Source organism: Vulpes vulpes, chromosome 9, assembly GCF_048418805.1.
Source record: "Vulpes vulpes isolate BD-2025 chromosome 9, VulVul3, whole genome shotgun sequence".
Lineage (NCBI taxonomy): Eukaryota > Metazoa > Chordata > Mammalia > Carnivora > Canidae > Vulpes > Vulpes vulpes.
The window spans coordinates 68,269,306-68,287,757 of NC_132788.1; the positions used below are offsets into that span (position 1 = coordinate 68,269,306).

The 18,452-nt window shown below is 35.2% G+C and overlaps 1 protein-coding gene across 12 annotated transcripts in view; it reads right to left on the minus strand.

Moving 5' to 3' along the window:
- Positions 1-18,452, minus strand: part of CNTN4 (contactin 4) — a 909,482-nt gene that overhangs the window by 769,794 nt on the left and 121,236 nt on the right. For 9 of the 12 annotated variants that reach the window (XM_025984656.2, XM_025984647.2, XM_072720388.1 and 6 more), the window contains exon 2: positions 4,916-4,956. The exons of the other annotated variants lie outside the window; for them this stretch is intronic. The gene's annotated coding sequence lies outside the window, so the exon portion shown is untranslated. The remainder of the gene's footprint in view (positions 1-4,915; positions 4,957-18,452) is intronic. 12 annotated transcript variants of the gene reach the window in all.

The following is an 18,452-nucleotide window of genomic DNA, read 5'->3' on the forward strand; positions in this document are numbered from 1 at the left end:
TTAGCCTAACTGTGCGGACATCAGTTATCTTCCTCTATAGAGAAGATATATGTCACTCACTGACATATATCATATAGGGACTCACTCTCAACGTCCCTACTCTTGATGATACTTTTAGGGGATAGGTCTACTCCTTCTTGAATTCCTTTGTCCAGGGGATGAGAGAACTGTGAAGTGGTTGCAACTTGGGACCCTAGTCCATGAATTTTGATCAAAATAGCAACATATATTTTAAAAGGCATATAGTTTTAAATTATGACATTACTTTCTGGATTACAGAAATTATTTTATTTTTAAATTATGTGAAAAGATCACAGACATTAAATATTAACATTTAATAAAAGAACAGTTAGACTGCATCATCAAGCTTAAAATAGTATAAGCTGATAAGAAACTTAGCCAAATCTGAATGTCTAACTTCTGCCCCACCAACTTCATGGCATGACATGAAGATCAAAAAAGATAAAGTGTGTGAATGCATAGAGTAAGGTCTATGAAACTACAGTTGCCATTATAGCTGTCATTTTTGCTGTTGTTAATAATAAATAGATGTTAAGAAGCAAAACAGGAAGGGTCAAAGAAAATATCTCTGCCTTATAATTCCTAGAAAAGATTTCTTCCTGATTCTTGATAAAATAATTAATCACTTTCTTTACATAGTTCTTCCTGATTCTTGATAAAATAATTAATCACTTTCTTTACATAATTCTTTACATAACTAATCTTTCAGTACCAACATACTTTTTCAAGGTCTCTAGTGCAATACCTCACACCATGCATGCAGATGCATTCTCACTTTTCTAATATTTCTCAACACTAAGGAACTATGTTCAAAGTTAAATAAATGATGGTGTGAGATGATTTATCCAGTGGGGGAGAAAGAAAAAAAAAAAAAGAAGGTAAGTGAGATGAACATAAAGAGCATGTGTTAGTCACAAGAGACCATGCTTCAGATAAGCTACAATGGAAGGACAAGTGGACAGCAATGACCTTGAGCCCAGAATTCTGACTGCAGGACATCGGATAGTCTTGTGAAAGAGGCAAAAGTTAAACTAGATACTGCAAGTTTAGTACAACTTTGATAAGTAAGGACTGGAAGAAAAGAGTATCCCTGACAAAGGACACTGAATAAAAGGCAGGCAGGTAGGATCAAATACTGGGTATAATGGCAAGTGAGAAGTAGCAGGAGAATCAGAAACATAATGGCTAGAAAAACTGAAAAGTAATCATGGAAACATTCTCAATGTCAGCATTGTAACTATCTTCCTAATCTCTGCCATACTTATCAATAAAATAGGTAATAGAAATGGAATTGTTTAGTGTAGATTAATTACGGTATTTACAACTTTTCTAATTAGTATTACACTAGCCTCTGAAAATAGGTATATCTATGATCTCTATTTACATGTTCATATAATTTCAACACACAAATATTCATTAATTGTTAATTTTTAAATATTTCCCTTAAAATTTGCTTATGCTGACTTGTATTCTTTTGAAGGGAAATAACACATTTACTTATTGCCTTTGTCAAGGCCATGCTGAAAACCTTTTACCAAAAAAAGATATTTTTACTAATGGCAATTAATCAAACATGCACTTCATTCATCATTAAAACTTACTGCAAATATTCAACAGCTATGTAGCAATTGCAATGAAAACAATAAAGTTGATTTCAAACTGTAATGCCTGTGATATGTCTCATAAAATACAGGGAAAAAAATCCCTGTAAAAGAAATAAGATATGTAAAGAACATTTTATTCCCATTTGATTTACAAATGTTTAAAATATAGTTTTTTTTAAAGATTTTATTTATTTATTCATGAGAAAGAGATAGATATATATATATATAGAGAGAGAGAGAGAGAGAAAGAGAGAGAGAGGCAGAGACACAGGCAGGCTCCATGCAGGGAGCCTGGCGTGGGACTCGATCCCCGGTCTCCAGGATCACACCCTGGGCTGCAGGCAGCACTAAACCATTGAGCCACCAGGGCTGCCCTAAAATATAGTTTTTAATATCTGGCACTCATGATGATAATTACATTTTTAAAAAATGAAGTTAGTGTCCTAATAAGCTTGCTGCTTGTTATCATTTTTACAGATGAGATACATATTTTTTTGAAACAATGAATAACTAATCTTGCATATGTAGGTTGATCCATATAAAATGGACACCTCCTTACCATTTTTCACCTACAAAGGTGATGATTTTTTAGATTTCACCTATCAGATCAAAATTATACAATCACAGAATCTCTGAGTGAGAAAAATGGTCCAAGATATCTACCAGAGTCTCTAGCCTGGTTCATAAAAATCCCCTCTGGAGCAGCCCGGGTGGCTTAGCTGTTTAGCGCCACCTTCAGCCCAGGGTGTGATCCTGGAGACCTGGGATGGAGTCAGTCCCACACTGGGCTCCTTGCATGGAGCCTGCTTCTCCCTCTGACTGTGTCTCTGCCTCTCTCTCTCTCTCTCTCTCTCTCTCTCTCTCTCATGAATAAATAAATAAAATCTTTTAAAAAAAATCCCCTCTGGTATAAAACTGAGGTCATTTCTTATCTGCACTTGTAAATGCTTGTAATAAAGAGCTTAAAGAGCTTAAAATAATATATGAATGGGAAATACAAGGGAGTATTCAATGCAGAATAAGCCTAACACTCAAATGGATCTCTCCCCATATTTATCCATTTCAAATATTTTTTAAATAAAAAAAGAAACACCTATCTCAAGCAATTATTTAACCTCACAATATAGAGTATCTGAACATTATTTAGAGTTTTTTAAAAGACCAAAGTAAAAGATATGAGGCCTTACTATCTAGACTAAAAATATAATGCATTTATTTCTCTAATTTCAAACCAAAGGAACTAAAATTAGCATTCCTGGATAACACTCTTTCATCTAAGTAGCTTGGAAGTATCAAGTGAATTATTCAAATCTAGAAAAGGAAGCCACTAAGAAAATAGATATTTTAATGTTCTTCAGCCAGCAACCTGTCCAGGAAGAGAGAAATCAGATAAAAGATAACCTTGAGCTAACAAGGTTATAAGGGATTCTTTCAAAATGAGTCAATCCAGGGCAGCCTGGGTGGCTCAGCGGTTTAGCGCAGCCTTCAGTCCAGGGCGTGATCCTGGAGACCCGAGATTGAGTCCCACGTTGGGCTCCCTGCATGGAGTCTGCTTCTCCCTCTGCCTGTGTTTCTGCCCCTCTCCCTCTATCTCTCTCTCTCTCTCTCTCTCTCTCTCTCTCTCTCTCTCTCTGTGTGTGTGTGTGTGTGTGTGTGTGTGTGTGTGTGTGTCTCTATGAATAAATAAATAAAATCTTAAAAAAAAAATGAGTCAATCCTGAATCTCCATGTCAGGTAGGACAAAAGGATACAGAGGGGAAGCCTGCCTTCTTAGATCCACCCCCACCCCAAAATTTAAGCAAACATTCTTTGATTAGCCAAAGAATCAATTGTACCTTTCTTTTTTTTTTTTTTTTAATTTTTATTTATTTATGATAGTCACAGAGAGATAGAGAGAGAGGCAGAGACACAGGCAGAGGGAGAAGCAGGCTCCATGCAGCGGGAGCCTGACGTGGGACTCGATCCCGGGTCTCCAGGATCGTGCCCTGGGCCAAAGGCAGGCGCCAAACCGCTGCGCCACCCAGGGATCCCTCAATTGTACCTTTCAAATGTGCCATCCCAATAAGTAAATTTATCTTAAACTGTAAAATGTTAGTTAATAACATAACAATACTAAATTATTCACCTCTAAACTAGCTTTTTCAAATATGAAATGAAAAGTATTTTAGGGAAGGAGTAACTAAAGAAATCATTGATGATTTCGCCCACTAACCATACAAAGAAAGTGACCGTAGGGAAACTGAATTGCTTAAGATCCCACAGCTCTTGAGAGCAAGATTAGTCTTAAAACATTTGACTTGAGAATCTCTGGTCCCAAGCTGTGATGGCCCAAAACTGTAGAATAACATCCACTTTATTGTAATTTGGTCATCTTTAGATAAGTCATCTTTAAATGACTATGAGATTGGGTGGTACATGTGTCTGTACATATATCTGTGTGTATGTTAGATTGTCATTAATGCAGTTAAGACTCAATTTTATACTAATAATCATTCTTTAGTGGTAATTCTTTTTAAGTCTAAAGATCTTCTGCATAAATTCTATAATGCCTCAGTACTATATGCAATGGAGTAAGCAAATGTAAATCACAGTATTATCACAAAATTATCAAAATATAAATTACTAAAACAAGCAAATTGATAATTCTCAAGTAAATGATGTATGTATTAAATCAGAAAGCTAACAGAAAACTGTATTAAATATAAAGGAGTTAGACTGAGAAACAGATGCTCATTGAGAATTTTTCTACTGAAAGCAGAGGAAACTCATCACTAGAAATAAGAACATAAGAAATAATGTTTACAGGGGTACACTGAGTTTCAAAATGCACATGTTGGTAATATTAGAATTTAACATAACAAAATATAACTTGCATAAAAAACACCAAAGATTTATAGCCAAATAAATATACGAGGCAAAACTAATAAACACACTGCATTCTACAATTATTTGGATAATATATTTAAGGTAATTAGTTAACTTTCCTACTTTAAAAACTGAACAATTTTAAATACATTGGTAAATGAAATTAATAAAACTTTATTTGCAAATGAATTTCTTGAGCTACACATTACATTTAAAATCACCTATTATCTTATAGTTTATTATAAAATTCATTACTACTGCTTTCTGTATGTATTATTTACATAAAATAGAGCTATTTACTAAGTGCATAACTCATAAGGAAATGTAGTCCTCATCAGCAGTCAAAAGTTTTGTACAACTCCTCAAAGATAATTTTTATGCTAGATTACACATACATATTTTTTATTTAAATAAATGGTACATACCCCCAAATATGTTATTCATCTCAACTTCAAGCGCTCATTACCTACAAATAAAGAAATGAATTTTAGAATAAAGCATAACCCTGGGCTTTTTCTTTTTTTTTTAAGTAGTCAGTTGTATTCCAGTATTGCTGGTTTTAGAATAAAATGGCTCAATGGCAAGGATGCCACAAAAAATAACTGTCTGAATGGCAAATCATGCTAGAAAAAGTTTCTCAGTGAATTACACAGGATCTGATTTTGTCCCATATTCTTTTTGTTTTGTTATAAAATTTTTATTTATTTATTTATGAGAGACACAGAGAGGAGCAGTGACATAGGCAGAGGGAGATGCAGGATTCCATTCCAGGACCACCAGATCACAACCTGAGCCAAAGGCAGATGCTAAAGCACTGAGCCACGCAGGTGCCCCTATCATCATATTCTTTAAACTATGTAATAAATTACCCTGACGAGCAAGAAAATTGTTACAGTAAGTCTATTAAAAAAGCCTATAGGTTTTTTTTTAAAGATTTTATTTATTTATTCAGAGAGAAAGAGAGAAAGAGAGAGAGAGAGAGGCAGAGACACAGGCAGAGGGAGAAGCAGGCTCCATGCAGGAAGCCTGACGTGGGACTCGACCCTGGGTCTCCAGGATCACGCCCTGGGCTGCAGCAGGCGGCGCTAAACCGCGGCGCCACCGGGGCTGCCCAAAAGCCTATAGGTTTTTAATATCAAATACATAAAATGAAAAAAATACTAATAGTTTTGCTTATTATACATATTATAGTAAACATTTGATTTTCACATGAAAGTAAAAATGGTCTTCATTTGAAATTAAGGGAAAAATTTCCTAAAATCATAAAGAGCAACAATTAATGTCCATCCTTCATAAACTACATAAAAACTTCTCATTATCTCTTTAAATTCATTGCCAATTTTTAGATCAGAATTTATTTTTAAAAACATGAAATATAGATATTAAGGGCTAGATAAGTTGTGCAACAATTACAAAAATTTTACTTTTTTAAGTAATCTCTACACCCAACATGGAGCTTGAACTCACAACCCTGAGATTGGGAGTCACATACTCTACTGACTGAATCAGCCAGGGGCCCCTACAAAATTATTACCAGCATGAGGTCTGGTCAATATACACAAATGCCTCACTTTCCTTACCCTAAAAAACTTAATACTGAATCTTCTTAAATTTAAACTCCAAGTGTTATTGATAATAGTTTGGACTTAATACAGATTTATATTTACATTTCTATGACTTATGTTTTATCTTCAAACTCTCTGAGCTTCACATCCATGCAGCCAACTGGCTACCTGACATCACTATTTGGATACTCTAAAGGGTTGTCAAACTCAATGTGTCTGAATACAAACACATGATTTCCTATCCTAATTCTCCCCCTAACCCAAATAGTCCACTTCCAGTGTTGGTAGTGAATGGCATCCCCATAATTCACCTGCCAGAGAGGCAGAAGTCACACACATCTTTCTCTCTCACCTCTTCTAAGAGTAGTCAATTGAACACTAGGTCTAGACCATTTTACCTCATATGCATACATTACCATCTCCCTTCTATCTACCATCATTTCATACCTGAAATAACAGGAAGAGCATTCTCACGGCATTCACCTGACCCCATCTATCCATTCCCCACCTCCACATTTCAACCTCTAGAGATGCTTCAGTGTCTTCCCATTAGACATGGAAAATGACCAAAGTTATTTAACTGGCCTACAAACCCACCTATCGTCTAGCCTTGGCTAAATATTCTCAGCATCTTCCACCATTCTCCATCTTGCTCTCTGCACTCCAGGTACACTAAAATCTGTCAAGTGTTCCTTCCCATTTAAGGGTTTTTAGACATAGTATTTCATCTGGCATCTTCTCTATCTTAAGCCACTTCCATCTACCCATCTACTCTTTCAATAGATCCCCAGTAAAGCTTCATTTTCTAAGAGAAGTCTCTTCTGATGCCCTAAGTCAGATACTCATAATATATTATCACAGGACAGCATTTGCTTCTTCAAAGTAGTTATCACTGATTATCTATATGACTTATAACTACATCATTCACTGCAATGTAAACTAAATGAGGGTACCATCTAGTTGCATATTCCTGGTTCCTAGCATAGACTCTGATACACAGTAGATATTGATAAGTGAAATTAAAATGAGTAAGTGAATGAAAATGAAAATGGGATATCTTTGTTATGTTCCATTTGTACCAAGGCCTGGTGGTATAAATGGAACATAGAAATGTTGTATTTTTGAGGAAAATATTTAAAGTTATTCCTGAGCCCCAAAACAAAAAGTATGGAGTCAAATAATGATGCTTATAAACTGTTAATTGCTTCCTGAAGACCTAAACAAAACTATTTATTCCCTACATGTAATTCAATGAATAAAATTTAGTAGGAGTGAAATATGTATAGAATAAAAAGTTATATTTTATAAAGCTTTTCCATTTATAAGGTGCTTTCAGATAAATGTTTGACTTAATGTCCAAAGGAAAACATGTATTCAGTATCTACTGGCATGATCTCTAGTTATCAGATAAAAAGTAGGGTAAGAGAGGTTTCATGTTTGGTCTGTGGTTGCACTGCTAATAAGCAGCAGAATGAAACCTCTTATCTCCAACTCTTTTGTATTTCCTACTAAATTAGAGCCTTGGCAGTGATCCAGATGATGTAAACCATACAAGTTCTCCCAAAAGACCATGTTGTAACTCCACAATGATTATGTTGCTGCTACACAAAATTTTCATGATAATGTATACAATCTGTACTACCTCAAAATTAAAGAAATACTCTCCCCTCAAAACTCAACTCTACTAACTTGAACTTTCTAATAAGCCCTTCTCCACTGAATTAAGGTTTACCTCTGCATCTCCTATTGCAGTATTTCCTGTACTACATTTTATATTGGTTTAGTGACACGTCTCCTTTAAACTGTTTGTGCCAGAAGCAAGCGAGAGTTCATATTTGTACTCCAGCACCTAGTGCAGTGGCCTCTCTCACAGTGGTCACTAAAACCCTGGGTGGTTCATGGATATGTGCAGTAGTAAATAAATGAATTAGGCGAAAAACAAGCATAGTACTGCATGGTCCTGTGACTTCTAAATCATCAAAACTTAAAATCTAGTGAGACCATTACACTGAAATCTGATTCTCTAGTCAGCTTAATAACCGTTAATCAAAATACATCATGTGTTTACAATACAATATGGCAAAGCTCCTCTTACTGACAAGTTAAGGACTAAAGCAATTTGCATCAGGAAGAAACATTACTTTAAGCAGATAGAAAGGATCAAACATTTATAAAAAACCATGACAGTAATTAATACAAAATGAGAAAAATAAAATGATACACAATAGGTTTAATTTATTCAAAATTTTGAGATATCTTTTTAAGTATTTACTGTAGCATACTGAAAAACAGATGAGATATTCCCTTCCTGCACAGACATTAAGAGTTCTGTTTGTGACTGCATCAAAATTAATTTCTTTTTTAAAGATTTGTTTGAGAGAGAGAGAGAGAGAGAGAGAGAGAGAGAGAGCATGCAATGAGCAAGGAAAGGGGCAGAGGGAGTTAGTAACCAAGCAGACTCCCGCCAAGCACAGAGCTGGACTCAGGGCTTTATCTCAAGGCCCATGAGATCAGGACTGGAGCCAAAACCAAGAGTCAGACAGCTTAATCAATTGAGCCATACAGGCACCTCAAAACTAACTTCTGTATTAGTAAGATGCTTAATGTAGGGAGATTTCAGGTTACCTTGGTATGCATAATCCTTTACATCTGGGTAACTGCACAAATTGATAATGTTGGCATCATTAAATCTCATTTTACTCACAATAATCATTTAATTCAAACCCTATTCAAAAGACAAGGAGAATAGAGAAAAATAAATCTTTTGTTTCTGAAATGTATAAACTAATAGGGCTTCTCAGCCACTTTATTCTTTTGTTAGTTCTGAGCAAGTTCTAAGACAGCAGATCTTATCAATATGACAGATAGGCCAAGATAAATGAAAACTCAATTTTTCCAAATAAATTGGCCCTTTACCCAAGCAAAAAAAAATAAACTCAGAACAATACTATTGAAAGCAAATGAATAGATTTTGTCAAAGCTTCAAGCAACAAGAAAGACAAGTATCTAGTCCCCTTTTAACATAGACTTGAATCATTTGTGACTGAGGTAATACTGAAAATGCAACTGCATGCTTCTTTGACAGGGAGATGGGTGCTACTGACTACAGAAAAAAAAGGAAAATAAAGGATAAAAATGGCAAGAGCAATATATCCTTTTTAGGACCACATTAATAAAATGATTAAGCTTCTTTCAAAGTAATAGATAAAGATTAAATTTCTTTATGACAAATGTAATCAGCAATGCATATGCCTTATGCTCAAGAAAATAATTTAAGTTTACATAATTTATGATTTACTAAGTCCAGGTACTTAAGACCCATTCTCATAAGCTCTGTAAAATGGTATTTAATAAATTTTATTATCAGATATATTGGCATAGGATTTCTTATACAGGTCAAAGATTTCTTGGTCCACTATTTGGAATAAAGGCTATCTATGAGTAGTTCTGTATAAGGGGAAGAATTCCACAAGCTAATGAAGTTTTTAGCCTTGGCTGGATGCAATGAAGATCTCTTTTAATACCTATGTAGTACAGGTTTTCTTGCCAGATGGTACGGCTGTCATTTCAGAACGTTAAAGCTACCTAGCAAATTATCATTTGAAAACAAATATTAGATAGCTCACAGAGCAAAGAATCCTATGGAACGGCTAGAACAGTGAAGAAATGCTGCCAACATTAATTTAATAAGGTGGATGTCCATGTGATTCCCTTTGCTGTTTTTCCACATCTGCTGTATATTTCACTTCTTGTTTGAACAGGCCATGGGTAATTTTGAGAAAGAAGAATCACTGGGCTCAACTTAGGGAGTCCTTACTCATCCAGAAACTTTCTTGGAAATGGTCCTTCCCTAAATGAGCTTTTTCATCTACACAGAGTATACTAGAGGACCTTAAAGTCTCTGAAAGAATAATGATTTCTAAGATGATTTTGCCATATTTGCTGCTCTATTAATAGGTTTATTAGGTAAGACACTGAAATAAATCCAAAGAAAATGATCTCCAGAATCTCAACAGATTTCATTTCCCATGCCATCTATGCCTGCCCTCAGTCACTGGAGATAATCCTTAAATGACATTATTCCAAAGTCAAGTATTTCACGCTAAACTGTACATGCCTAGATCACAAAGCTGTCTATATAATAAATGCATATAGCCACGAAAGAATGGAGAATAAAGCAAAAGCTTTTTAATTGACTACTTAAGAGGTTACGGAGAGGCCATGTGGTGTAGTTATAAAGTATGTTTCTAGTTGAGAATGTTATCTACTGACAATAAAATACTCAATATTCATATGATTTTATTGAACAAAGAGTAAATAGTGGATTTCAGTCCTGGATCAGTTCAGAATCTGGTATGTAAAAATAAAAGTCCATCAGTTCTTACTATCCCTTTGGGGTTTTTGTAGGTATATGTCTAATAACTGTCATATCTCAGAACAGTTCAATCTAATCCCCATTTAACCTTAAAAGTATCATAGTGGACAGATTTGCCAGCCATGCTTGGATTGTGTGAATGCTCCTAACAGGTGCCCCATAACCTTAGGGGGCAAACATCCTAAATCTTAGGATACAAACAGATTTCTGTCAAAAGCTCTCAAACCACCTCAGAAAAAAATTAGGCATTTTATCAAAATAAAACCTATATGCCAAAGTGAAAAATCCTACATCTTTCTCAGTTTTTCTTATGACTTTCTACTGACAAAGTCATCTCATTTAAAACTTGCTAATCTCCTGGCAGGCCTGTTTTGTGATTGGGGGTGGGTGGTGATAAGGGCTATGATAAATGCTCAATTTCAATTATAACAGAAAATACTACTGAATACAAGAATATTTTAACACTTCATGTTTTCCATCTATTGAAGTGGTAAAGATCAAAATATTTACACTGTATTGGTAAGTGCAGGGGGTAAAAAACATTCACATACCTACCATTTCTGGTGGGTGGAACCAATAGTACAAACTCTATAGAGAGTTATTTACCAATATCTATAAAAAGTAAAAAAGCATTTTTTTTTACTCCTAAATATCTACTTTAGAATTAAACAGTCTAAGAACACATAATCATTGAGGCACCTCCTACTGTTATTAAGAGCTACTTAAATCATGAAGATTAAATAAAATAATGCATGTCAAGTAGAACAAAAAAAGTATAAAGTAGTTCATGACATTATTAGATGATGATTTAATCATTTAGAAAACAATACAAAATTTGAGACAAGTGTCTCATTCATGATGGTAAAAAGAAAAAGCCTATGTATATACTATACACATCTGTATCTAGAACATGATTATTTAAGTGCTCTGATAAGCCTTGCCAATTGGGGAAATTCTTTACAGAAATGTTTAATTTATGATAATCATGTCTGTTAATTTCCTAGGAATGTTTTGTTTTGAATAAATGTCTAAAAGACTAGGAAAAAAGCATCCTTATAATGTCAATCAAAATTAACATAATTCTATTAGGACATAATTGATGAATGAAGTTGAAGAGGTTTAAAATTTTTCCAGCTTTTTCTTCTCTTTCCATAACCAAATTACATTCTAACCATTATCAACCATCCATTTTACCTGAATGGCAAAAAGAAAAAAATGTGAAGTGAAAGCACATTCATTTGACATTAACCCAAAATAACCAATTTGCTTCTCATGAGTCTTGGCTGTTGCTGAGGTGCATTTGTTAAATTATAGCAGCAATTTTTCCTCAGGAATCTTCTAATTTTGTTCCAATCACTGGAGTCATGTTTATGTATTTCCTTGCACAGATATACTGCTTCCTCAGAGAACTCTTGAGAATAGAAATTCTTTATCAGATGATTGAATATCAAACAGTGAGATGACTAGCCGGTTAGGTTAAAAATATGAAAAGACATTTAAATTTAAACATAAAGGAGATCATCTGAATGACAAATTATAGGTGATGTAGAGGAATGAATTAGGAGTACTTATTCCCTTCCTTTAACTCTCAGAGCTTTTCCATACCTAAGCAATACAGCTCAGTCGCAGTATCCTTCTGTTTAGAGCTGTGCTGTCCAGTAACATAGCCATGGCCAGATGTTGACTACTGAGTACTTGTCATGTAGCTAGTAAAAATTGAAGATGTAGTGCTGGGCAGCCGGGGTGGCTCAGTGGTTTAGTGCCACCTTTAGCCCAGGGCCTGATCCTGGAGACCCAGGATTGAGTCCCACGTCAGGCTCCCTGCATGGAGCCTGCTTCTCCCTCTGCCTGTGTCTCTGCCTCTCTCTCTCTCTGTCTCTCATGAATAAATAAAATCTTTAAAAAAATATGTAGTGCTAACAATCAATGTAAAGTATCTCTTTCATAACTTTTAACATTGGTACATGTTGATACAACATTTTGGACACATGGTGTTAAATAAAATTTCACCTGTTTCACTGCATTTTTTACTATGACTTCTAGCAAACTTGAAATTATACTTTTGGTTCACATATTTCCACTAAAGCAGAACAGAGCATTGTTATCTATGATGTATGTATATTCCACATGTTCCTTTGTGTGCACCTGTGTTTTGATGGTTCCAGTAACTAAGTCAGTCTTTAAAGGGGAAGAAGCTGTTTATCTTTATAATCCTATCTTCATTAGGCAATGTGAAGACCAGTTGATTCCCATTATGTGGACCCAGCTCTCGTCCCTCAAAACAAGGCATTGCCCGGCGTGCTATTAAAGTTAGAAGGCCTGAGTTTCCAGTTGGGTTACCTAGACAAATCATTCAAAGCCTCTGAGATTTTTTTCTTAGCTATAGAAGGCCTATCTGACCAACAGCATTGCTATGAAAATCATTTAAGGTATAGATGAGAACTCTCCAAGCCATACACATTATGACAATTAAAGTGGTTTTAACACTTAGTTTTATCTCAAGAAACAACATGTGAAATAACTGGTCATTTGTAATACATCTAAGTTGGAGCAAAAATACCACACCTTTGCTGCCTTGATCATAGTCATACCTTGGATTAGTCCATAATAATTCTTTTTCAAATCAAGTAAATAAAGTATGAATCTCTCAAAAAGCTTAATAATTATAACAGTACCAGAATTAAGAGTAAAGAAACTTTAGATTAAAAACAGATTCAAATTCCATGATGGTGTTTTCCTGATAACAATTATCATCTCTTTCATATACTCACATTCACTCATCAAAACATTTAGAGTGTGCTCTACCATACAACAAAGTGGAAAATATCACAAGCTTTGGAATTACAGATACTAGAGTGTTAAATTTCAGCCAGTTTGAGTGTTTTATGTGGCCCTTCCAACTATGTAATATTGGAATCAATTATTACAACTAGCAGGGGTTTTTGGACAATTAAATGATGTATTAATTAGAAAAAAACTAACTCCTGGCACATGGTATTGAATAGATGTTAGCTAAAATAATATTTATTATTTATTTATTGTTCTAGACACTGAAGATACTAAAGACACAGGCTCTACCCTCAAGACATTATCTACACTGTCATCTATCAGCTCTATCTAAGGAAGTCTAAAGAGTAATTATTTTCCAGAGTCCAGGAAACTATATGAATTTTACAGGCTGTAATCCTAATATTTGGCCTTGTGTAATTACAGCCTTGATCCTCTGAAGGATCCATTCAAGAAGTCTAAGGATTTTCACAAACTAATATAGAATTTACCTAATAGGTTTCATTTAATCAGTCTTGTCATACTGGATTTCAGAAAGCTCTTGAGGAAACAGTGGTTACCTCTTCTACCAGGCTTAAAGTTAGCCTAAGTACTGTTACATGGATTTCCTCTTAAACCACTTTTTAATAACACACAAACCCACCATCATCGCATCCTAATGCAATGATTATTTACCATGATCCTCTGGTTCAGTGAGAGAGGGGAGAGATAAATAATAAAAAACATCAGTATCTTCTTGCCTCCTTTCAGAAACTTGCCTCATTAAGCTCTTACCATGAGCACTCATCAGCTTTGCCAATTTATTGTCTTCCTACAGTAAAATAGAGTAGCAACAACTTTTAAAGAACGGCCCTCTGGCCAATTTGGCAATATCACTATATTAGAGTTTCTCAAATTTGTACCAATTGGTAATCCTTTCTTTATATAGTGGGGAAAAAAATAACAATCCATACACCACAGAAGATTCTACTATCTACTATCAAAATGGAATGCCAAGTTCCCCTTTGCAGATAGCTATAAATTAATATGGCATGTTAAAAGTTCCATACACTGAAATGACCAATTTCAAATCTATCAACCTAGTCCTATTTAGTAACTATTAATTAGATGATAGAAGACACAATTCTACTTTCAAAAGACTGAGAGTGTTATTTTTAAATAGGTCTAAATTCTAGTCACTCATATATACATATATATATTATGTTATAGAAGGTCTTCAAAACACAGCTCTAACCACGTAAATCACTTAATCAAAGCCTCAATGTCCTGATCTGTAAAATGGGGGTAATTATAGCTATGTTAGAAATACTAGAAATAATGTGTATAAAGCACTTATGACAGACACTGTTACTACTACTATTGATGTTGTATTTTATAGGCTAGGGCAGGGGTCTGCAAACTTTTCTGTAAAAGGCCAGACGAGTATTTTTAGCCTTGCAGGCCATAAAATCTCTATCAGTACTACGTAACTGCGGTCATAACATGAAAGCAGTCATCGACAATACACAAACAAATGAGTGTGGCTGTATTTTAATGAAACTGTAATTGTGGACAATGAAATTTGAATGTTATATAGAACTATTATTATTCTTTTGTTGTTTTCCCCAACTATCTAAAAAAATAAGAACAGTGTCAGTTTGTGGGCAACATAAAGAAGTGAAGAATCAGATTTGACCGTCGAGCTACAGATTGCCAAGCCCTTGGCTAGAAAAGTCTGATCTGAATTTACATAAATCAAATATATCATTAATTGGCCAGTACTTTTTTTTTTAAAGATTTTATTTATTTATTCATGATAGAAAGACAGAGAGAGGCAGAGACACAGGCAGAGGGAGAAGCAGGCTCCATGCCGGGAGCCCGACGCGGGACTCGATCCTAGGACCCCAGGACCGCGCCCTGGGCCAAAGGCAGGCGCCAAACCACTGAGCCACCCAGGGATCCCTGGCCAGTACTTTTTAGAAAAAAAAAATCACTTTTAACAAATTGAAAGTTTTTACCCTACACAGAAAACCATGTTATTTTCATTAACTTTATATTCTGTTGAACACTTTGGGAAAAACATAAGTATCCCCCACTTTCCAAAGTTTGAGTTATACACATCAGTAGTTAACAGCTTTTCTCATAAAAGCAAAATTCTTCTTCAGTTAGCTTTTGGTTAGCAAAAACAGGTACTAATGTAGGTCTGTGTAAAAGCAATGTAGCATAACTCAGATTTTCAGAAATTGGGGGATACTCTTTGCTTTATGCTATTTCAGCTTACAAAGGGATTTATAGGGCCTATTTTTGGATAGTGGGGTAAACCTGTGTTCTGTTTTCACTATTTAAACATCTACTATTTTGTAGATTTTTTAGCATTATTTCACCTCCAGTGTAAAAAGTTCAACAATGGTACTTCAAAGCACTGCAAACAAATTTATTTAGCATGCTTGTTAAACATATTGCTTATTTTCCTTACTAAATTAACTGTGGTTTGTGAAACAAACAAATGAATCCAACAATACAAGATGCAAAAACAATTTCAATAAAAAGATCTTCATTTACTCTTTAATCTCCTTTCTGCCACTGACTTAAAAACAGCTGCCAGGAAGAGATGCAAACACCATATTTCTCCAGTTACATAATGTTAATTATAATGGAATTACACTACAAATAAAATCTTAATCATGTTGGCCACTCTTCTCCATGTTCTTATTACTTACTCACAGACTCCCAATCCATTAAATCTGCCGCAGTATTAAAATGGGTGGAAGTGCAGGGTAGAGAGAAGATGAATTTGGTTTGGTCAAAAGGTCAAGGGATAATAATTTAGTTAAATAAGTAGAGTGGGGCATAATCTTTTCATCCTTTTTAACTCTTATGCTTTTAAAGCTGGATTATCTGCAAAATGAACAAAGAGTGAATACCAGGTCAGGTCTGCTAAGAATACCAAGCTGACAACAGCACTAAAGGATGTGCTATTGAGGTTCATATTTATTTGCTCTCACATTAGCTTGGAGTTTAGAGATATTTACCAAGCATTCCTAATCTACCCATACTTTCCTTATAACGCATCAATTTATTTATTTCTTGAACTTAATTACAATGGAAAGTGAAAATACAGGAATGCAAAAATAAGTAAGCCACTGAAGTTTACAAATCCGCAAGACAGGCAGGCTTGTTTGTCTGTTTTCCCAGTCATGACATCAAGTTAGTGGCCAAAAAATTAACAAAATAGCAATACTACCACAGTTGGATAAATGTACAGATTGTTAAATATATAGGTAACAATGAAGCACACATACATACTATAAAGCCATTTGTTCTGTATGAATAGCCACTTATGTATTTGTATGATTATAGTTCATTTACTTGCCATTCTGAGCCTAAATTTGTCTGTAACATGCAAATAATGATCATAATTACCACAAAGTGTTAGGATTAAAGTAGTTAATGTGTGGGGATGCCTGGTGGCTCAGCCCTTGAGTGTCTGCCTTTGGCTCAGGTTGTGATCCCAGGGTTCCGGGATTGAATCCCGCAACAGGCTCCCTGCATGAAGCCTATTATCTCTGCCCCACCCCCCTCTCTGTGTGTCTCTCATGAATAAATAAATAAAACCTAAAAAAAAAAAATAGTTAATGTGTAAAGTTTTTATACTATCTGACACAAAATAGGAACTATGTAAATGCTTATTAAATAAAGCAATGGCTAAAATACTTATTGACTAATACTCTATATTACTGTTTTTATAATACTTCCATTTTTGATAGGTCATTAATATATGGCTCTTTTTAGATCTCCATGAAAAAAAAATATCTAAAGAACTTAATAGCCCTATCCATGATAAATGTTTGCCAATGATAAAGGTGAAATGGAAATCTAAGTGTTGTTTGCTTCAAATACCACCAACGTCTGACATAATTAATGAAACAAAATTACAGGGCAATAGGGCACTTATTACTAAAGCAGCAAATAATGAAGGAGCCTTGAACCAGCAGTGTAGAAAATTTGATTCTTCCATAATAACCCTGAAAATCTGCCACTTCATTAGCTCCTGTTCTGTATGTAAAGTGGTTACTCTCAATCCAGTGCTTTCTTCTCTTCCAAATATCCCTATGATCTACTATTTCCAAACTTACAGGTCCTCAGACATAAATCTGACACGATTCTTAACTGAGCTGCATATAATAGCACACCACTTTGCTACTAACAACTGTAGGGAATATCAAGACATAGAAAAGGCAGCACCAACCTTCAAGAAGTTTACAATCTATTTGGATAAACAAAGTACAACATAAAAAAGTAAAAAGAAGGGGATCCCTGGGTGGCGCAGCGGTTCAGCGCCTGCCTTTGGCCCAGGGCGCGATCCTGGAGACCCGGGATCAAGTCCCACGTCGGGCTCCCAGTGCATGGAGCCTGCTTCTCCCTCTGCCTGTGTCTCTGCCTCTCTCTCTCTCTCTGTGTGACTATCATAAATAAAAATTTTAAAAAAAACATGTTATTTCCTTAAAAAAAAAAAAGTAAAAAGAAAACAGAAATATACAACCACACAGCAAGGAAGAACTAAAACAGCAAACACAGGTGCAGTGCTTTTAGTGTCTAAAGTGCTTTCACCAATGCCTTATCTCATTTTGTGCCGTAGTCCCACCCCAGTCCAGGAAATAATCCCCGGTAAATAAACTGTATTATCTTGGCATTACATATTACCATACAGAGTCTCGGGAAATCTAAATAATTTGGTCTAGGTCTTAAAGATAGAGGCAAAGCTGCAGTGCAGAACTCAGATCTTCACACTCACATCTAAGAGTTTAAACTACAACCCTCTCTTCTCTGAAAACAGATACCCTTAGGATTCCAGTACTCTGTCATAACTTTCCAGAGAGGATATGAGACCGTTCATCATGAGTGATCAGAAGTGAGCATGCTGGGATGCCTGGTTAGCTCAGTCAAAAGCATACAACTAACTCTTAATCACAGGGTTTTAAGTTTGATCCCCATGCTGGATGTAGAGATTACTTAAATAACATTTAAAGAAATGAGCATGCTAATAGGAGATAAAGGTCATTGCAAATGTGAATTGGTGCCAGCTCAGAAAGGTAAAGAGCCAGTTCGAGTCAATGGTTTTGAATGGAGATTTTGGGGGTGGGGGTGGCTCTGCTGACAAGAATAGTCAAGTCATTAGTTATTATTCTACATTTCTTATTGGCTACACAAAAGATCGGGGAGAAAGACAAGGGTTTCGAAGCAACTACATCAAGC